We start from the raw sequence: 23,512 nt of genomic DNA, 5'->3' as shown, positions 1-23,512 counted from the left end.
GATACCATTGGTCCCAACATGTACACTGCTGTTTTTTGAAATTTTTGTCATGAGATTCCAACGTACAGGATCCTCTTATCTATATTACACAGCCGACTAGGGTACTTTCTTTGTTTCTATTTTGTGAAGACGACCAGGAGAATTATACTCACATTTGTGTACATGCAAGTTTAGAGACATATTTAAGCACACGGATCTGTGGAGTGATGTGCAACATTAAATACATTTGAAAGAAGCAGTTCTGGTCTCCCTGTGTGGATTCTGCTTCAGCTTTGTTGACAGATAATATACTTAAAATTATGGTAGTAATGACTGTTTATCTCATAACCATTGTGAACTGTCGATTCTTCCTCAGGAAAGACAATCCAGTGCTCGACTGCCCATGGTTCACAGATTCTGTTGGAACTGTATTTTAATAGGACTGACTCAGCTGCTTTCTGCTTCAAGGATACTGTATATTTTGTCCCCTGGGGCCTGAACCGAGGTTGAGAACAAGGCTTAACTCAAATGAGACCTCATTCAGTCACTGTTGAAGCTGGCTATGCTTATTAACATATAGTTTAAAATCTCTAACTATCTGCATTTCAAACATAATAGAAAAAAAGGCTTTTCATCAAATCTTGAACACAGATCTTATACTCATGTCAAACAAACAAAAAATTAAACAAAATTTCCCTTATATACAGGGTCATTGGAGGCAAAGTATATTATGAAGAAAAATCATAGATGTCATTTGTAAAAGTAAACAGATGTTAATCTATGCATCCCTGTATTCGTGTCTACATGACATCAGATCAGTGATTGAAACTGAAAAATTCAGTGAGCAGTTTGATCTTCATGATGTCAAATTGTTGTTGGTATTCTAGTGAATAGTTCCCATGAATAGAATGCAGACAAAGTCAAAGGTATACATGAAGTCAACAAACTCTTTTCCAGTTCCTTGATAGCAATTCAAGAGTTTGATAGGGAAATGGAGACAGAGTCCAAGAGCATGGCCACAAGAAAAAGATTCAGAAAGGAGACAGACGAGTCTGAAGTCATTAAGCCTTATCTGACATTAAGTGTTATAAAAATATAAAAAATACCTACATGCATAAATAACTTATGCATGGAGGTGGACCTGGAGCTCCTATTCTCTGGCTAGTGCAGTGTTGTTTGTTAGCAGGAAAACCTGCTGTGCACAGTTGTGAGACTTGGATTTGAAATCATGTAAACGCTCATCAGCAAGAAGCTGTTTAAAGAATTTAGGGTGCATTGGTTCAAGAGAGTTCTATGTAGATAGTACACATTGATATGAAAATTGTACAAGGTATAGTTGTCAAATGGAAACTGTTTGATAATCATAAGTATGTGTAAAATAATCCCATTTATATTTAAAAAAATAAACATATTTGTGTGCAAATGATTGACCCTTTCTGGAAGGACATGCAAGACATATTGAGCAATTGATAATTATCCTTAAGAATTGATTCATCCTAAGGTTTGTTTTTTACTTCTGTTTAGTTTGAAAAAAAAATCCCATAATAAGCATGTATTACTTTTATGACAAATAATAGGAAAAAAATGAAAGACCTAGGCTTGAGCCTCATATCTGAGACGACTTCTGTGACACTACATTTTTGAGCTTCAATTTGTTTTTCAAGGTTGATAAGAGGAACGAAAGGTATGATGCTTGTAAAATTTCTCTCCAGCTTTCAAAGTGGAGTCTAGGTGTTTTCATCTCTCTTTGTTTTTTGGGTATAGCCCAGGAGCCCTCCATTTGAGTGTGATGGAGCCAGGTGCCACAGTGACAGTTGTTGCTAAAATTTTCTCCAAGCTGTTAAATTAACAAAGGGCCAGGATTTTCAGATGATACTTTCCCCTCTTCTCTCTGACAACTGCCTGGACCCCACGGTACTCTCCCCTTCCTTCCTGGCAGTATGGGGGTCTGTGCCCCCAATGCAGTGGTGGGTACCTAAATTGTTTGGAAAGGGTAGGAAGCAACAGCAACTCCCCTGACAGCAGACCGAGGCAGCTGTTTTCTGAGACATGCGACTTTATGAAACCTGGATTGGCAAACACACTGCCTCATCAGGAAGGGAAACCCAGCAATCCAAATGCTTTATGAGGCCCCAACTTAGCTCACACTGTTTATTTGGGCACTTAGTTCAGTGTTGATCACCAGGGTCTAAATAATGATTCATTGCCCTACCTGACACACAGCCCTACTTTATCTTCCAAGAGGGGTAGGAAGCTCCTGCCAAGTGAGTCTTGGCTTTATCACAGCTTCTTTGCAGTCCGGGCCCAGCACAGGAGTGACAGATTCAGAGAGAGAGGCACACTCACACTCATACACATTCACTCACACTCATACACACACACACATTTGTTCACACATACACATACACACACACATACACAGTTACTTCCTCACACATATACTACACACACTCATGCACTCACACACGTATACTACTCACACACAAAACACACACAGCACACAACCTCACACTCGCATCCCAGCTCACGCACACCTTTCAAATACACACATTCGCAACACACATATGCTACTCAAATACACACATTCACAACACTGACACACATTCACAGACATACACCACTCGTAGTCATATATATGTGCTACTCACAAACATTTATACACACTCACGCACTCATACAGAAACATGCTACCACATTCACAACATACATACACACACACGTATGACACACTCACCATGGCATATCCATTGTGAACAAACGTTCAGAAATATGAGAAGACATCAAGAAAACTGCTTATTAAAACAACTTTCACTTTAGTGAGTCAGAGGGCTTTGCAAAAGGAGTGATTTTTTTCCCCCTGGGTATCCACGAGGGGCAACTGTGAACAATACTAACGCCTCAGGTGATGTTATTTAAGGACACATGACAATTCATTAAAATAAGAATTCACCAGTTACTCCTCCTTTAGGGTTGTTATTATCCTTATGCTGGGTTTTGTGGTGTACTGCAGCTGTTAGGATCACTTTTCGTCCCCATCACCCACTCCCAATCACACTGGTTTTTACTGAAAGTGCTGAAAAGAGAATGTTCAGGATAGAGAAGTTGGGACAACTTCCCCGTTAACCAGGTCCAGCCAAGCTGACACTCTGGGAGAACATCCTGAAATTGAGAGAGGTGAGGCAGGGCAGAGCTGAGAGAAGGTCAGCCAAGAAGGGTGGCAGGAAAAGGATCTATGATGGGACACCTGTGGGGACCAGCGTCAGCCCCAGCCTGAGGGTGTTCTTTATTGCACACAGCCTCCTGACCGAGTTGCTTTCAGGTAGCAGGGAGAGACCTGATAAAAAATTGTTTTTACCTGCAGGGATATCGGTTTGAGTTTATGTACGTTGTCTCTCCTTTTCCTTCAAGGCCTAGCATTTTTGCATCTTCTATTCTCTTAGAGGCTTTGACGTCTGGTACCAATAAGGCAGTCAATAGCTATTTATTGAATGAAAGAATGGCAGCCTTCCTGAGGCAGTGGTTCAGATATTTCTGTAAAGTTCTCTACATACATATAAAGGGGCTTTGGCCATCTGGTGGGCATGGAGAAGACTATAATGTGCCTGAACATTACCTCACTGTCTGAATATCTTTTGTTCTTTATTTATGTGCACTTCTTTGGTGATCTCATCCAGCCTCATGGCTTTAAATAGTGGTTATATACTGACAACTCCCAAATCTATATCTCTACTCTAGATCATTCTCCTGAATCCCAGGCTTGTATACTCAATGGCCTACTGGACATCTCCAATTAGATGCTTCATAGGCATCCAATCTTAACGTATTCAGAATAACTCCCGATTTCCCCTTGAAAACTGCTTCTCCTCTAGGCTTCCCCCTCTTAGGAAAGACAACTCCATTTTTCCTGTTCTTTAGGTAAAATCCTTGGATTTATTCTTGCCTTTCTCATTTCTTTCACACTCATGTTCACATCATCAGTGTGTCCGATCTACATTTAAAGTATATCCCAAATCTGGGCTCATCCTAGCACCTCCGCTGATGCCTTTCTGACCAGAGCCACCCACCATGTGACTCCCTGGATTACAAAAAAACATTCTATCTGATATCCTGGTGTCCTTCTTTACCGCTCTGCAGTTCATCTTTCTCCAGAAGCCCTAGTGTTTTTTTTTCAGCATGTAAGCAGGATCACATCAGCCTCTGCTACAAGATAACTAGTGGACGGACATCTTGCTTCAGTCCAAGCCAGAGTCCTCACCTTGTCCACAGTGGCTACATGGTCTCCACCCCCACCGCCCTACCCCATGTTCACTCACTCTTCCCCTCATACCCGTCATGCTGGCTTCTCGCTATTCTTTCTCAACGCCAAGCAGATTATGGCCTTTGCTCAACTGGTCCCTTTGCCTGGAACATTTGTCCCTAAACTATTCTTACAGTTTGCTTCCCCACCTTTTTAAGTCTGCTTCAGTGCTCCTATGTTAGAAACACATTTTCTGACCAAACTCACCACCTCTCTCCTTGCCATTCCTATTTATTCCCCATAACACTTATCCCTACTTTTATGCATATTTTTGTTTATGTATTTATTACCTAACTTCTCCTTTCAGAATGTAAGCTCTAAGAGACTAGGAACTTTATGGATTCGTTCCTTTCTTTACCTCTAGTTCCTTGAATAGTTCCTGGCTTGCAGTAGGCTCTCAATAAATTTCTGATGAGTGGAGGAAGGGAGGAAGGAAAGAAAGAAGAGGAAAGGAAAGGGGAAGGGAAGGGAAGGGAAGGAAGGAAGAGGAAAGGGAAGGAAGGGAAGGAAGGAAGGAGGAGAGGAAGGAAGAGGAAGGAAGGGAATGAAGAGGGGAATCATGAGTTTCATTAGGCCAGATCACAAGCACATCAGACTATGGGACTTTTCATTAGAGCAGTATTTCTTAAAACTCTTTTGATCATGGACATTCCATAAGTAATACATTTTAGATCATGAAACAGTTGACATAGGTATAGATATATTTACTACATGACATGTACTCTATTTTATATTCCTTTTAATTATATTTTAACATTTTCCATTTTGTTTCCATAATAAAATACTTGTCTGGACTCATTAAACTGATTTAACTACCAATGAGTTATGAACCATGGTTTGAAAAATATTATAGTAGAAACACTAGAAAGTCTTGATAAAAAATAAAGGTTAAAATTCAAATGAAATAATCAGTCATGAACACTAGCCTGTAAATTGGTAAAATCAGACTGCTTTCCTTATAAAATTCTGGCATTTTGGTTGGAGTCAGGGAGGAAAAGGCAATTTTCTAGAATGGATGCTTTGAGGAGAGGGAAGCGTGGAGTGGATGCTGATGGCCAGGTGTTTTAAAATTAAGATGATGAGAAGGGAGGATATGGGAGAAAGAAATGCCAGAAAACCCTCATTCTCATAGTGCAGGAAAGCTGATTAAGACCAAACTCTTTTTCTGCACTGTCTGCATTTCCAACTGGTCCAAACCTAGTTTCAAACCCAACCCAGCTCTCCTCTGCCACCCTGAGGGCTTTTCCCACCCTTCCCTTCAGGTGGAAACTGTGTGTATGAAATTTAACCACTCTTCTGTCATCCGCATCAGTGCCTCTCCCAGGAAGATGTAATTAGTTCTAGATGTTTCCATTCTAATGTTCCCTGCCAAGCAGAGATGACTAAGTATGTTGTCCTCTCAGAAGCAGACTTGAGGCATTTCGGTTGGTCACACAAAGATTATTATCTGACACTGAGCCTTTATTATGTGCCAGGCATTGTTCTAAGTAATTGTTCTAAGTAATTTACATCAACTCCGTGAGATATTCTCTACATTTTATAGATCAGAGCACTATAAAATAAGTTACCCTATGTTACCTAGCTAGTAAATGGTGCACCTGGAATTCAATCTGGCTCCCAAGTTCTTGTTCTTACCTACTCCCTGTTCTTGAAAAATATGATGACTGATATTGTAGTGGGATTGGTGTCAGCCTGTTGCTTAATGAAGAAAAATGAGGATTAATTCAGAGGCATTGATGGTAGCCTGATAGATTAGGGCCAGGACACACCCCTAAAATGAGTCTCTTTACCCATGTTTTTTTCTGAATTCAAGTTTTGATAGAAGTAAGTCAAGGCTAAAAGATTGATTGTCTAATTCAGAGATCATAGGATGAAGATCTCTTTTGTTTGGATCACCAAGTATATAAAAAACTAGATTTTAAAGCCTTTTGCTGGCCATGTATTTTCCAGTTCATCACAGTCCCCACCATTCTCTACTGTATCTCCACTCTGCTCTTTTTATGTTACCTGCCTAGATCCTGAAGGTAATTTGCATGCACATGTGTGTGATATCACTATCTTAAAATGGGATCAAGTGCCAACTGACTTTACCCTAGATCTCTTATCATGATGTAGCTATCATCTGCTCATACTACCACTCTGAGGATTAAAAGAAGGTACATCTAAGTGGTGTATGAACCATTTGTTGGAGAAGAACCCATTGGGAACATCAGACTTTGAGGAATAATCTGGTACCTCTTTTCCTGAGGTCGACATAATAATATACGATATAATAATAAGTGAGTGTGACCATTGAGGGAGGAAGTCAAGGCCATGGTAAATTGCCCACCTTAAGAGTGAGTGAGGGCAAGGATATATGCCCCCAGATCAAATATAAAAGGGTTCAGGAACTGGCCAGGCTTTGGAAGCAGAAGGAAAGGAAGTGATTAGGAATTCAGCGAAGGTATTAGTGTCCTGCCAGACACGTGGCATTGCGTTGACAGCTTGCTGGACACTTCTGAGACACCTAGAGAATGTTTGGCTTCAATTGGTCATTAATATGTAAGTATTTAATGAGGCCATACTAAGGGTCTGAATTAATTGTAACCGAATGTACTTTTACTATTAAAAATCTTTGTTCTTAATGAACTCCATGCTAAAGATGTTGAGGAAAAAAAATGCCAGATCAGTCCATTATCTCTAATATCTGCTCATTCTTAATCCTCGGCTCTTATGAGGGCCAACAATGCTTGTTCTCACTTTTTTTTAATGAACAGCAACTTGCCAAGATATTATTTATGCCAAAACACATAAACTTGATGCCAGATTAAGAGATGGAAGGAACTGGAGGAATCTTTTTCTCTAGAAATATTTGAGCATGAAGAAATTAAGAGCACAGACTTCGTAGTCCAACAGATGGTTTGAATTCTGACTTTGATACTTTCTACCTGTGTGCGCAGAGCAGATACTTAAACCATCTGAGACTGTTTCTGCATTTGTAAAATAAGGTGAAAAGTGCTTATAATAGAGTTACTGTAATAAACATTTTTAAGTGAAATAATATGTAAAATGATTAGCACATGCTTAATACATATTATGCATTCAATAATTGTAATTTTTACTATTATTGCTTCTGGAGGCAATCTAGGTGGAGGTGGTCTGTCCTATGGCTGAACAATATTTTGTGTGTTCCTTGCAACAGAGCAGTAAACAAAAGTAAGAAACCTGACTTGCCATCCCAATTCAACCATGATGTGTCAAACCACTTATGCTATCAGAAGCAGTGGACAATTGATGCAGACAAGCATGACCTTGAACTGTATTTATTAAATGATTTTGGACAATCTAACTTGTGTGTTTATGGACCTCTGTTCCCTCATGTGTAAAATGGGGATAATGTTTTTTCCCCATGTTTGGTGTAATGAAACCTTGACCATTCCTAATATATCTGTGGTTTCTATTCAGTCATTTCAATGCATATCTCTGTGTTTTTACGTGGACATGTGTATTGTGAGTATATTATATGTTCATTCGGAATTTTTTTAAATGGAAATTTACATTTATAGATTCGTATCCTATTATTTTCACCTAACTTTATCTCATGACTATTATTTAATAACTTGTGCTAAAGGATCTACCTATAAATTGCTGCATTATAATCCATCTTATGGAAGAACTACAGTTTATTTAACCATATATTACGAAATGTAGAATTTTTCCTTTTTAAAAATACTATTATAGACAAATTTCTTATATATTAATCATTTTTAACATCTCTGGATAATTTCCTTTTGATCAATTCCAATAAGTGTAATTACTAAGTCAAATGATATGCTAAGTTGCTTCCCAGATAGGTGTACCAGTTTGTAACTCTTCTTAGGATTGTATGAAGATGCCTGTTTCACCATGGCCTCATCAACAATGAGTATCATCCCAAATTCTGTTCTGCAAGATGCTTTTTGTTAATGAAAATTTTTATTAGCTGACTGGAGACATCTTGAACAAATAACAGTATGTTTATCCTACCGTCTTACCTCGTAGAGGATGAGTGAGGCTTAGAGAAGTGTCTTAGGATTTCAGGTTTCATACCAGGTTTAATGGACCAGGAGACTGGAAATATGCCATTCCCTACAGCAAAGGGCGAATCCATAGTTATTTTTATGTTGTCTTAATTGAAAGACCATTGGCAACCTAGATTTATGTCATCTGTAAAATAAGGACATTTATGTCTGTCCCTTGGAGGGTTTTTGAGTAGAATTGATACATCTGGATGTCTTCAGAGCTGCATATGTTACAGCAAATCACCAGCTAATTGCTAGTATGTGAATGGGGAGGGGGAGTGTATAATCCTGTGGGAATGGAGAGTTAGACAGCTGGTAATAGCACCTTTTAGGAGAGACTAGTAGTAGCAGCATAAATTAGATCTAGCTGAAGTATGAGTGGATCATGATGGAGAGCATGCATGCTTATCTCTCCAGAGAAATCCCCACGCTCCTTCAATTAGATCATATCAGGCCCCAGCTTCACCTAAAATGGTAGTTCTCAAACTTTTCATGCATAAGAATAAATTGGGGAGTTTGTTGAACCATTGTTGGGCCCCACCCATAGAGTTTCGGATTCAGTAGGTGAGATTGGGCCTGAGAATCTGCATTTCTAATAAGCTCCCAGGTGACACTGATATTTCGGTCCAGGGACCACACTTTAAAAACCACAGGTCTATAGTATCCCCTTGCAGCAGTTTAGCTATCATTAAATTAAACCACCACCTGCTGTGGATTTGCGTGTTTTATTCAGTGGGAGGCCACTGGTATGTGCCTATCAACAGCATTAAGCATCACCAAAAAACAGTCTTTTAATTATTTGTCCAGGATGCGGTGTTGTGTTTTTGAAAAATGTAAATATATTGAGCATATTTCTCCTTGATTGATACCTTCATCTGGTATACACATGTAGCTGAATGTTCATTGCATGGGCATCAATATCGCAAGAAAAGAATATTTTCTAGCTAGAGTTAGAATCAGCATCTGCTTCAAAGCAGTGCTATCAAATTTAACAATTACTTACAATGAAAAGTGAAATTTTACTTTTCAGACAAGTGGAGGATCTCATATTTCCAAGGATATGTCTGTGATAACTCTGGATTTGAGTGGCCTGGGAGAGATAAGGGGACATTTCAGAATTTCAGAGAGGACCTCAGCCCATAGATTCTAAACTGCGGTCAGTGAACAGACAGTCATGTTTGATTCAGACCTGTTCCAGGAAGATGGCTTCAATCCAAACACATGAGCAGGCCAGAAAGCAGCGTTATTTAATCACCTGGAAGCTCAGCCTGCCACTGCAGCTGTTGGAGGAACCTGTCACAGTTGGTTTGCCAAGGATCCAGGGCCAGATGCCTGCCCTGGGAGAATGCAATCCCAAACTGACACCTGGGCCTCGAGATGGCCAATAGACCCACGAAGCAGAACAGAGGGGCCTAAGTTGCCAGTGTGTCCCAATTGAAGGGGCTCTTTCTCCACAGGAAGGATCCTGCACCCCAGGAAATGGATGGGGACAGGGAAGAGGGTGCTGACATCCAAGTCCAATTAGATAACCATCTCCAACCATGTCTTACAAGCAGGCAGCAGTTTGATGCTATTTACGAGGAACCCAGATGTATCTGAGACATTTCCTTCCCAAGTTTACTTAAAAATTTTTTTAAACTCATGTTGAAGAGAGGAAAACAAATGTCCTCATTCAATACAGATTTATTTTAGCAGCAATGGAGGGTTAACTGATGATGAAGTCATTCCATGTGAAACGGTTCTGAAAGAATAATGTAGATACTAAGTTCTTCTTGACTTAAATCACATAAGAAGGGTGGGCAAGAGGAAGGAAAGAGAAGGTTGGAAGCAAAGGAAAAAAACAGGTTGTTAGTGAGCTTTTTAATAACTCATTGTAATAATTTTTTACCCGTGTGTATTATTAAGCTATTAAGTTTGGAGCTATTTATTTCCAAACTGTGTGTGTGTGTGAGTGTGTATGTGTCTGAGAGAGCGACAGAGAGACAGAGAGACAGAGACAGAGAGACACAGAGAGGCTTTATATTAATTATACATTCTGGGTGGGTTATATGTTCAAATATGTGGGCATAAGCTTGAGGCATGGTCATAAAAAATAATGACTAATATTTTTGATAGTGTGATTGTGCATTCAAGATGGAAGCATTACATAGAAAACCAAAGTACATCCATAATGTTCCCTTATCTCTGAGGGTCTGCACACTGGATGTCATAAGGAAATGGTCTCCAACCTTTTTTGCACCAGGGACCGGTGCTCCTATAAAAATCTAATGCCTGATGATCTGAGGTGAGCTGAGGCGGTGATGCCAGTGCTGGGGAGCGGCTGCAAATACAGATGAAGCTTCATTTCACTTGTTTGCTGCTCACCTCCTGCTGTGCGGCCTGGTTCCTAACAGGCCTGAGACCAGTACTGATTTGTGGCCCCGGAGGTTGGGGACCCCTGTTCTAAGGTACCGAGAAGTGATTAAATCTTGTGGGAATAAACCATGCTGATTTGTTCCAAGTGGGTAAGAGGCATCTCTGAGCAGTCAAGAGACAGCCTGCATTAGACACCGTGATTTATGCTGCACCATAACTCCATTAAGCTGGCTAAGGTAGAGGCAGCAGTCCCCCCAAGTTATTAAAGCTGTTCATTTCTCCTTAGCACTCCATGGTGCACAGAGTTTCCACAGTAAAAGAGAAAATAGCTTTTTTCTCTTCTATGTTTCTAGCCTGGGGTTCAGTTTCCACATCCATCTGAATAATACACAGGGCTCAGAGAAACAGAGATACAGGAATTTAGATCCTGCTTGACCAAAGACTTAGAATATGGATAATTTGCAATGAAAGATTTTAAAAAACATTTATTTATCTTTTTTCTGTTTTCCCCTGCAGAGAGGCAGGAGGTAGAATGTGGTATAAAAATTCATCTCTAAAAAGCAGCAGTGACCTGGGTCATCCCATTTTAGCAGTAACCCATGGGCAAGCAAACAATTCACAAGGGGAAGCCAGGATACTTTGCCTCCTGAGTGTTAGGGAAGGAATCCATGGCTTGCTCTGTACCTTTCGATTGATGTGTTTGTTGGCAGTGGGCTCACTGGCTTGTCCACAGTTGGATAAAAGGAAAAGAAAACAATTTCATCTTTGTCTTATGTGTTGACATATACAGAAGCCAAATATACTGATGGTGCTTTTTATTTACCCTATTTGCTGGGAATTAAAGGAATTATGTTTTCATGGCAAAACCGTAATGGGGAGAGAGAAGTACATACATGAAACAGGGACATTGACATGAAGGTTTCAAATTGTGCCTGGCTGTATCTGTTTGATATAGAGGATTTCTTTAGGGAAAAAGGAATATTGTCAAAATATCGATGTAGCTTATTGATAATGGAGGGTGATATTTATTACGATGGGTGGGATGAGGACATTGATCTTATCATTTGTTTCCCTTCCACTGAGGCAGTTTTATTTCCTATTCTTGTCAAGACCTGTGTGCATTCCTGCATTCAAATCCGTTAGTCTAGCCAGGTACACCCACTTTCTGCCTTCACATGTGGACTTAAGCTGGTCAACTCTGAGCTGGCCTTCTGCCCTGTAAAGGAAGGATGTAGGCTTGGCCATGATCTGGCCAGAGAATCAAGATCAAGCTCTGTCTGTGCTGTGATGTGTTGTCTTCATCTCTCATCTGACCTGTCCCTTTGAACCCTGTGTGTCCTCAGATTCCTCATTGTCCGATTTCTCACTTACTGTTCCCCCTCTTCTTTGATCTCGTTTTAAATATATCGAGTACAAATACTACATTGGCATTAGTTTGGTGGAGACTTTGGAGCCAGCTGCTTAGTTAAAAATCCCAGCTCTGCCCACTCGTGAGCCCTGCAACTTTAAGCAAGTTACTCAACTGATTCGTGCTTCGGTTTCCTCACTGTAAAACAAAAATCATGGATGGACCTAACTCAAGCAATTGTGGTGAAGCTTAACTGAGCTAAGACATTTAAAGTGCTGTGTAAGTCATTTGGCACATACTAAGTGCTATGTAAATGTGTATGGTCAATACAGTTACTGTTGTTATTATTTTGCCTTATCTATGTTATTTAATTATTGAAGCTGCTCTGCTCTGCATTAAGTGTGTTGCTTTCAAATTATCTGTTAGATTGCCTTTGTACTGGAGCATATCCCATGGCTCTCTAGATTGTAATTTCTTACCCTGATTCAGTGTCCTAGTTACCGAAGAAAATAAATTTTACTGAGGACTCTGGAGAAACCATACTTTCCCCACTTTGTACTTAAAAAGTTCTCGAGGTTTAAGTTTATGACACAGGTCGAGTTCTCTAGAAGCAGAAACTGGGACAGAGTCTGTACATCGATGGGGTCAGGATATCGTGGGATGTTGATTCGGGAGAGGCAGCTGCAGAAGGGAGGAAAAGAATGTGGATTGTTCACAGGGAGAAGGTGAACTGTGGTGCAGCCTTGGCAGAGCCTCAGCCAACCCTGCAGGCTGCTGTAAAATACATATGGCCTGTTGTAGTGACCCGAAACAACACAGAATTTCCTGGTCTTTATATTCCTACAAGAATCAATAACTGGATATGGGCCACTTTGGGAAGGATGGGTCCTTGGGCGAGGTACATCCTGAAGGAGCTGACAGCCAGAGGCTCTGTGCTGCTTGAGGAGGGTTCTGTGTGGTGCAAGTCCCTGTCCTCCACAGATTAAGTTCCAGACGAAAAGATGAGGCCAGGAAGGCACACCACAGCATCTCTTTGTGAAGTGTTCACAGTTTGGCCAAATGCTGTTTACAGGGATAGGTCGGGGAAGACAAGGAGGTTGTTGAAAGACGGAAGGGTGGCAAGGAAGATGGAAACAAAAGAATGGGACAGAGGTTTATGTTTCTGGGGCTCAACAGGAAGTAGAGGAAGTCAAGTAGAATCTTCACATGGGAGGGGCCGATGGAAGCAATTTGGGGGTGTTGGGGGACTTGTATAGAAACACGCTGATTTTTTCGAGGCTTTGGGAAGTTGCTAATAGAAATCGTGGTGCGTTGGGGTGGCCAGCCCTCTAGGTTTGCCTGGACTGAGGGCTTTCCCAGGGTGCTTGACCTGGGTCCTAGGCAGATTGACACAAAGCCACTTTCAGGCCACCTCTTGGAGTCACAACTATATAGCCGTGGGATGATGGATGGTAGAAGGTTGGGAAACCATGGACAGATGTTTTACCGTGTGGCTAAGGGTGGCAGAGACCAGAGACACTATTGATAGTTCCTGCAGTGCTTCACATGTACTTGACAGCTAATAAATATAGATCAAAAGAAAAATGAACATGAGGGCAATGAATTAGAAGAGAAAATTATTGAGAACAAAATACTGAGGAAAGGGAAAGAATGGTAAAATAAGCAATAAATCTAAGACACAAACCAGGGCTAAATGCCATAGTGCACCCGGATGCTTACAAGGCCATAGGTGCTGTCAGGCCAGGTCCAGAGCCAGTATCTTCAGACTGGGGTGCTCCTGCACCCATGTACATTTTGGAACAACCCTTGAGCCTTCCCTCACCTTATCAATTCTGGAACATCCTTTGCTTCTTTCCTTCTTTCTCTCTCCCCAGAGGGGTGGTAAGTGTTTCAAAGTTAGCCAGTTTCACCCAAATTGACCCCCGGCGTATATTTTCCCTCCTCCTAGAGTGACTGAGTCTCTCTCTGGGAACTGGACATAATTAAGTTCGGTATGGGGCGGGGAAGTTACCTGCTTCTGGGAGCACATTTATAAGGGTTGCTTAATCCAAGTTCAAAGCCCAAAGTATCCAGTGGAAGCTGGTCTTGTCTCTATATTGAAACGAGAGCACGACCTGCTTACTTTCTTTCCAAAATATGGAATGTGTTTCAGGAAAAGCCTAATGGTGACTTTCAGAATTTCTGACCTCATATAAACCATAGTTCACACCCAGTGGACAATTACATTTCCATTGATGAACTTGGCTCCCTGAGAATAACTAAGTTCTTCGTATCCAAGAGGTTTGTGCATCTATATTTTATTGGCAGGTTGCCTTAACTTTTCTGTTTCTAACACACAGTCTCAGTTGCCACTTCTCATCCTTAGACTAATAACTCCTACACTTTGACTTTATTTTTATCAAAATGGAGGTGGAAACATCTTTTTCAATGTATTTTCTATCACATTTTCCAATCAGCAGATACCCACAGAAGAGTCTATGAGTTTCGTAGCTGCTCAGGTCTACAATATGCACGGAGCCTGGAATATAGAAGGTGCTCAGTGAGGATTTGTTGTATAAACTGTAAACTGTTCCATATAATGTTTAGTGAATGACTCAGTGAATGAATTAGCAAAATCAATAACACATTAAAAGATAATATTTTAAAAGATTAATGTATTGGCGTAGTCCTCAAGTTCACATGACATTTGCTAGACAATAATAATTATTTTCTCTAGACTCCTAACACATTTTCCACCATTATTAAGTGATGCTAATTGCATATTGGAGGAAAAGGCAGGTATGATAATGTGTACCTGACATGTGGCTTGGAAGTTGGGTGGCTGAGGAAGGAAAAGATAGGAGAAAAAGAAGAAAGGCAGCCAGGTTTCCTTATCCTAGGCCCTGATGACTTGCCTCTTCCTTTCACCACTGTCCATTCAAGTCTGTGACTTGTATCCTAGGTTGGATCAAATCTATGCATTCTCTCTTACCTTTTAGGCCTCCTGTGACTTTTAAGTCCCCTTCTTTAATTGGAATAAATCCCTGTGAACAATCAGCTTGTACATTTCTGGTACCATGTTGGCACAGAGGGAACTACTGAAGTATAAATATGGTCTCTCTGTTGAGATGCCTACAATCTGGTTGGGAGGTAAGAGTTACCTCCTAATGGCAAATATGAACACACAGTCCTTGCTGTGTATAATTAAGTGCTAACTTGGGTTGTGCAGAAGGTATGGGTCAAAAGGGCTCAGAGGACAGGGGTCAATAGGGATAAAGTAGACAGGGAAGTAATAATGTCATTTAGTTCAAAATATCCAGCTCTGCCTGTAAACATGTATCATTTCTGCTAGGTTTGGTAGGTGGGAGTGGGGCAGGGCCGGCAGGATGGGCTGTAGGACCTCACCAATAGATAGCACTTCTGAACTGTTTTATGTAATCCAGTTCCACCTAAGATTTTATTTCAAAAGTATCGTGTTGCTAAAATAACCTTCCAAGACCTCCTGATTATATTAACTGCACTCGTTTTCTTATAAAACATGGAATTTGTCATTTTTATATTTCTTCAAAAGGTATTAGCCATGTCATTAAGTGATTTTTAACCTAACAACAGCATCTCGTGTGCTTGACTGATAGGACTCGTGTTATTATAATCAGTCAAAGTAATGAATGATAACTAATACATTGAATGGTTATTCTCCTTTGTTAGTAGGAAGGCTGTACAGAAAAAATAATTTCCCCACCAGTAGATTTTTAGGTTTAGCAACAGATTATCGTACTTGGAAAAGGCTTAATCTGTTTTAAGTAATTCCCCTGGATTGATATAAAATATAAAGCTTAAAACAGCAGTGACAATAGAGCTGAGGGGCTCTATTAATCTCCAAAGGTCTAATAGCCCAGAGTGGGTCCCTCAGGGTTTGTGAAGTCTCAGGGGAATTACAGAGGATTCTAATACTGAGTTTTTGGGACACAGGATTGTTTCTCCACAGTGCAGTGAGGTTTGCCTGGAATGAGAGGCAAGTGTGGTACTTCCTTTCCTAGGAGAAAGACTAAATATGCATCATCAGGCTGGCATGGTGACCACTTTTCCCCTCTCTGGGGCCAGCCGAGGCAAGAGTGGTGCTTGCGCTGGATCTAGAGAAGCCCTCAGGGGCAAAGCACAGGTTGCCACATCTCCTGGAGCCTCTGCCTTATGTATCTAAAGGTGCTCTTTGCACCTGAGCAGGCAGCTGTCTTCCTGCTTTGCCCTTCCATGTTTGCCACTTCTGTTGACTTCCCAGAGCTGTTTGGTTGGGGTCAGACTGAAGAGGGCTGCCCACCCACCCCCCGCACCCCGATCTGTAAGAAAGCTTTTCCTAAGGGCCCTAGAGGACTTTTGCCACAAACATGAGGTGTTTCTGGAGCTTAAACTATCAGGTGATCAGGATCATGGAAAAATAAGCCTCAATCTGTGTGTGTGTGTGTGTGTGTGTGTGTGTGTGTCTGCACTAGTGCTCATGCTTCCAAAGGGAGAACGGACAGCTTTAATGAACCCCTGACCTGTCTCCCCTACCAGCATCCCCACTTTTGTCTTTTTGACTTAAGGAGATTTGTCAGCACAAAAGAAGGGTTTCTGGGGCTGCCTGAGTGCTCCAGTCAGCCCTGGGCTCTGCTGGCCATTTGGACAAATGCAGGCAGGGGTTCCAGAGCCTGGGAGTCTGTCTCCTGGGGACCCCACCTTGTCTCCTCCCAAGGCACCCTATCACTGTTATCAGCTTTTCCTCTCCCAATCCCAGGGGTGTTGTCAGGGGCTGGTATGAAGTAGTGGGGGCAGGGACTATTAGATGCCAGAGCCCCAGTGTGTTGCAGGAACCATGGGGAGCTGGCTGTTCTGCCATTTAGGGCGGGCTTTATTGAAGGCGCTAATCACGCAACAATCTGGGTCACACACTGGGAAAGTCAGTGGCTGTCCCCCATCCCCTTCCTTTTTTTAGTGCTCTCACTGATTTTAATGCCCTCTTGGTATCTGATGGAAATTGAACTTTGGGTCTTTTTATTCAGACAATCACTGCTACAGGCCACAAAATGAGTTGCTTTCTCAGTTTACAGACAGCCTTGTCCCTTGAAACCTCCCTCAGGCTCTGGTTTCAGGAGGACTCTGTTCTCAGGTTAAAAGGAATGCAACTTGCATCTTGTTTAATGAATTTACATAAATCTCTGAAGTAGCATCATTGGACCAGACTTGCAAACTAGAATTTAATGCTGTACAAGGGAGTTGTGTAAAATCAAAGTCAGGGGAAGAATATGGTCCCCCTCTCCCTCCTCCTCCCCTTTTCCCACCTCTTCTTGTCCAGTCTTTTTTATTTGAGGCAAGCAAAGTAGTTAAAAATGTCAAACTCACAGTATGCACTGTCAACAACACAATGAAGAGGCTGAAATAGAATCCTTCATGGTGATACTTTATACTTACATAGGGCCTTTCATCAAAAGCCTTCCAGTGTCTTAGGGACATTAACCCTCGCTGTACCTTCTTGGGCTGGGCTTGGAGCCTGAGCAGGTTGAGAAGGCTAATGTACTGGTGGCGGGGCGGGGGAAGGGATAGCACTCCATTTCCAGGACAGGTCCTAGGCAAGTTTTCATAGTCGAATTTACATTTCTTCCCTTCACCTTCTTTTTCAATAGGCATCTGCCATATGAGTCCCAGCCCCCTAAAGTTCCTGGTGTTCCAACAGTGTCGACAACTCAATAAATAGAATGCACATGTGTTGAGAGTACCAGCAAGCAGCCCTCTCTCCCCTACTCAAGGAAAAGACAGGTATAAGTTTGATGTATTGTGATGCACATCAAAGCAGTCATTACAGGAGTAATCTGCACGTTGTTGGACTTCACACTATATGGTTTACTCCTGTTTTTGTTTGACTCATGTATGGGGACTACTGTATCATCTGCAGTGATGAATGCCTGTAAATGTCTTTATCCGACTGTGTGTTTGAGACAATCAGTGTGGCAACCATTTTGTTTTCTCCAAGTTACACTCTGCACTGACTCTGCTTCAGACGTGATCTATTGTTGGTAATAGTTACCAGGAACTTGCTAATTGCTCACAGTGCTCTTCCTGAAGAACCTGGACAGAGCTACATGATCTTTATCAACGTCTGATCTCTTCTGCTTTCTATTTCTGATCACATTAACCCTTATGGGAAGTACTGGCTGGCTACAGGTTGTCTCTTAAGTCCTCGTAGAACCATTAGCTCCATGAGGAAAAAATAGATATTGGAGTAAAGGAATACGAGTTACTCTTAATGTAAGGGGAAACAGGTGATGACACTTTCAAATGGCTGCCGGTCAATATTTTTTCCTTCCTGCAATTTTATCTTGCCTACCTCCAAGGGCATGGGGAATTTATTTCACACTGATGCTCTGAGGCTAAGCCCTGTAAATCTGGTTCCCCTGGACTCGCACCTGTCTTTAAGGTCCACAGTACATCTCCCTGAAGAGCTAAGCAGAGGGGCTGTGTTATAGAAATGAGCGGAAACCGCACTAGTTTGAGATTCATTCAAGTCCGAAGTTCTATTGAATGTGCCCTGCCATATATCATATATGAGAATCAGAAATGAGTACTTTAATGATGGCTACATGCTTCTCATTCTGACTTACCATTATTCATACTGGTTTACCAACTCTCTTTTCAACACTTATAATCCTCCAAGGGATCTGAGCCTCCCCAGGGCACTGGAAGGTCAGGCAAGATTGAAACGGTAGATCTACCTCTTACCATTTGTATGATCATAGTCAAATTACTTAAGGAACATAGCTCTCTGGGCCTCAATTTATTCCATAGTAAAAGGAGAGTGAAAACAATATGTAACTCATTGGGTTATTTTAAAGGTAAGTTACATGAAACAATTAAAACCAATGACACATATAAATGCTTAATAAATGGCAGTGGCTATACTTGTTTATCAGGATAAGAGACGAAGTCAGACACTGGAGGAAGAAACTGTCCCTGTGACGATAGTCTTGATAAACCCCTAGCAAGATATGGTCATCCAGCAAGCACCTCTAAAGGACCTTTTGGCTGCATTTCGCACCTTGCAGATCTAATTACCATCTCTGACTTTAGGGACTTTTCCAGTTTAAAATAGAAAGCACTTCAGTTTGCTTTATTGGTTCAATAAGTAGCTGTGTCAGTATATGCACAGTTACCTCAAGAATACACTGTAAGACCTTTTAAAAAATGAACAGGTAAGACATTCATATGCCTGTTACCACATTGGCTGGCAGTTTTCCATTAGTGAGGGCAGGCCTCATGGGGAGAGAGGAAGTTGCCTGAATGAAGGAGTAGAAGGCACTGAAAGAGGTGGGCCAAACATCTCAGCAGGTGGAGGTAATTTTGGCCACAGCATTAAAGATCACCTGGTAGAGGTGGGGCAGACAGCACCCTTCCATCACCTCACCTTGCCCTTGTTTTTAAGTCAAGGAAGTTTTAAGTCAATTTAAATACTTATATTTAGTTCTCACTTGGGAAAGTGTGACTTTATGACACCCAAGGGGCTTCAAATGTGCATTTAAACAGAATCTAGTCTCAGGTTCCTAATATGTAGATCATAGCAATATGAAAACATTCAAGAAATATGGGCTGTGCTTTCCTTCTCTTCAAATTATTAGGGACATAAGATATCTTTTTACTTGGAAGTAAGACAAGACTCTCCTGAGGAATGAAGACAGTGCTTTGAAAAACCTTTATTACCTTGGGCTTTTTTTCCTTCCTAAAGATACGTAGTATCTTATATAGGGCTTACGCCTGTAAGTTTCCACCATATAGGCCCCTTAGGTCGTATATAGGAAAGACTGACCTAGGTTTTGTGCCATCATTCCAGGCCACTGACTTTCAAAGCCCCGAATCCTTCCTTAATAAAGCTCTGAAGACTCTTTGTGGATTAGACTTTCTGGAGAGTTCCTTAATGTTAGACCAGCCATGACAAGGAATTGGGAAACCTGTGCCCTTACAAGTTTTCTGACTTCCCCTCCAGTGCTTGCTAGCAACCAGAGAACAGAACCAAAGTGGTTCATACTTGTCTTACCTTAAACTCCATGTGACAAACAGCAATTGCACAAGGGAAAGGTCAGCATTTTATGTTCTGAGCACTTTAAGCATTTCTTAAGGTGGACAGAATCTAAGAGGTTTTCAGATCAGTCTTCAAATGTAATGGAAAGGGGGTCAGTCGGTTGTTCAATCAGAAATGAAAACCCAGTGCCTGATTCCCTCTTCTTTATCTAATTCCATTCCCACCTTCTGCTGTATCCTAGTAGAAACTCCACAGATACTCTTTCAGTCAGTAGATCTTTATTGAGCACATACTTACCATATGTCAGACATTTGTTGAAGGAATAGCTAGGTTCCTCCTTGTCACTTATTTTGCAAATTGTATAATCCTATATTTTCATTGTTTTTTTTTTTTTAATAATGAAAGGAGAACATGCTCATTGAAAAAAAAAGTCAAACCCTGCAGAAGCATACAAAAGTGAAAGTTTCCCTATCTTACTCCCCAAGGATAACCACTGTTAATAATTTGTATAATCCCCCCATCATATGTTACATTCTGTACTGCAGTTTGCTTTATTGGTTCAGTAAGCAACTACCTTCTTCTTTCTGTGTCAGTATATGCACAGTTACCTCAATTTTTTTCAACTCCTTCCGAGTTTTATATACTATACAGGTACCACAATTTGTATAATTCACCTTTTCTCATATCGATGAATATTTAAGTTGTCTCTTTTCTATTGGTTTACAAATAATGCTGCAAAGAACATTCTTGAACTTATATCCTCGGGCTCTTTTATGAGCATATTTTGGGATCACTCCGGAAAAGTAGAATTGCTGGGTCTAAGGGTTTGTACTTAATAAAATCTTTAGGTACTTCTAATTTGCTTTCCATACATATTGTGTCGATCGAGACCCATTAATGACATTTAAGCTACACTCTGTCTTTGATTCCTCCATGAAAGTGGCAGATTTTGAGGTCTTGATATCCTACCAAATCAATAATCGATCACTGCTCTTTGAGAAAATACTTTTGAGATCTGCAGTGAGCATTCAGTGCAGGTAAGTATTAAGATGTGAGGTCATCGTTTTCCAAGGGAAAGGAGAATGCTTCATCTGAATATACACCCATTCCATGGACTCTGCTACCCTTGTTCCTGCCTCTTCCCTCAGCGCCCTCCTGCCCCCGTTTCTGTTTGAGATTCAGTATGGCCTCGGATTCGAGTATAAACAAATAACACTTAGAACACAATAGTTACCCTTGAAGACCTTTCAAACTGAGTTGGGGAGACAGAGACACAGATGGCTAAAAAACAAGCTAAAAATACAAGTCAGTATATAAAAAGCAGCAAATAAATATAAATAGTCAGCTTCATTACAGCAGTTCAGAGGAAGGAAGGAAAACAGTTGAGCGGGCTGGAGCTACAGGCAGAGATGGTGGATTTCTCTAGGTGGGGGCCGGGGTGGGTGGAGAGATAACTATAAAAATGCAAATAAGAATTAGCTGACAGAGGAAGAGAGCGTTGAAAATAGGGGTGAAAGTGCCCACTTTTATCTTGTTGGTGGGAAGTAGGTGGAGTTTATAGTAGTCCTTGAGATTATTAGAGATACTTGGCAGAGGTGGCTTTTTTGTTTATTTTTGGCTCCATGTGGTTGGTCCAGGTAGGTCATTAACACTGTGAGAATCTGAAGAAAGACTTCTAGCACTCTTCTCAGGAAACGGCCTGCCTGTTTTCACATACTCACAGTTTCCTTTATGATTTCAGGGAGCCTTTCCTTCTACTTCCAGGTAAACTTTAGAGTATATCTAAAAAGAGTTGAACCCCAGGCAGTCCTGGGTTATGTTAGACAGGTATATGTTAGACAAGTGTACATGTCACAGTAAAACTTGTCAGGCAACATAAGACATAACTAATATTCATATATTTACGAACCATCAAACCCCGAAGCAGACTGCAAACAGGTGGGTAAACAACTTGATGTGGCCACGCTGGCATTTTAAACTTTTCCTTTCGCGTCTTCAGTTTATCCAGCGTAAATTAGTAGAGGTGATCTCAGTTTCTTTTCAGGAGAAAGGGTCTGACCTGAGAGAAACCAGGCTCTTGAAAATTTGAATCAATGGGATTATTAACGCATGTATAACCGGAATCTACTCCGAGGTGCCGATTTTTGCTGCAGAAAAGATACTCTTGCTCCCCACCCCCTCCTTTCTTTTTGACAGTCAGTTAATAAAGACTCAACAATAAGCAGCTGCCAGTGATGTCATTTGGGACTTTGTCCACGGAGCTTGTATTTACAAGCTCGGAGCAACCGCGGAGACGCAGCGGAGGGAGCAAGCCTCCGCAAAATTGCTCCGAATTCTCTGCAGGACTCTGCTGCCGCTTTGGATGTTCAGGAAAACCGAATGTGTCCTCTTAGGGCGGCCTTTTAATGCTTCAAAAATAAACAGAGGATAAACTCGGGAGGAAAGTTTTAGCTGGAGAGAGTTGTTGCAGTTCCTGTGTCTGTCTCCAGGACTGTGATATGTGTTGACTGAAGAGCTAACTGCAAGTAAGACTGTTGGGATTTTTTTTTTTTTTAACTCTTGTAATAGTTTGTCTTATTTATACAGCTTGCTTTCCTTTTAAAGTGAGATGATGATATTTACGTATTTCTACAGGCTCTCTCTCCGCTGCCTCCACAAGTATGCATTTGTTCCTAGTAATTATAATGCGCCAAAGTTGCTGGTTAGATGTAGAGGAGAGTCCTTGTCTCTGAAAACGGGGCACCAGGACAGAGATAATAGTTAGATAGTACTGAATTCTAATCATTTGCCTCTGCAGGAGGTTGGGATTTTTTTTTTTTTTAATAAAAAGCAATCAACCATATATTAGGTCGACCTAAGAATTTTAATAGAAAACTATAAAGGCTAATTTTTAATTAACTGGTGTGCAAGAGGGGAAGACCCACTTTTTGTCTTTGGTATTTTCTGTGCTTTATAGATTTCTAATATGTGCTTGTTGTTTACAGTGTCTCCTTCTCTCCTGCCTACACCCTCTCCCCAAATACACGCACACACCCAAGCTCATTCATTCTTGGGGAATTTGAAAGTATAGACAAATGTTTTAAAATTGAAACCACTTTGAAACCATTTTTATCTGGATTTTTTCCCATTGAGTATCTGGAGAAATGTTCACTCTTCTGACTTGTCTTCTTAGTTAGGAATCCGAATTAAAGTACTGCTGAAAAAGTCAAACTTTGACACACAGCTAAGTCAGGATTCAAGATCCATATCGTCTCTTTCACCTTCCTCCTGACTCTTTAAAACTGTCCAGATATTCTTTGAGGAATAGGAAAAGTGGGCTTCCTGTAGGCCGTGCTGGATGCAGGCTCTCTCTTAGCACAGCTGCACTGGACCACCTGGCCGCCTGGAAGTTCTGTCCTGTGAATTTACCTTTCTGTTGCATGCTTCAAGCTGCTGCGTTTGCTGCTGAGCATCTGCATTTCAGTCTC

The 23,512-nt window shown here is 41.1% G+C and overlaps 1 protein-coding gene across 1 annotated transcript in view; it reads left to right on the top strand.

Annotated features, from left to right (window-relative positions):
• Nucleotides 1–22,313: 22,313 nt before the first annotated feature.
• NCKAP5 (NCK associated protein 5) overlaps nt 22,314–23,512 on the top strand; it is a 744,993-nt gene continuing 743,794 nt past the window's right edge. The window contains 1 exon segment of the mRNA XM_039874581.1: nt 22,314–22,570. The gene's annotated coding sequence lies outside the window, so the exon portion shown is untranslated.

This window comes from Pteropus medius, unplaced genomic scaffold (assembly GCF_902729225.1).
Source record: "Pteropus medius unplaced genomic scaffold, Ma_sr-lr_union100, whole genome shotgun sequence".
Classification (NCBI taxonomy): Eukaryota; Metazoa; Chordata; class Mammalia; order Chiroptera; family Pteropodidae; genus Pteropus; species Pteropus medius.
This window is presented reverse-complemented; position numbering and strand designations above follow the sequence as displayed.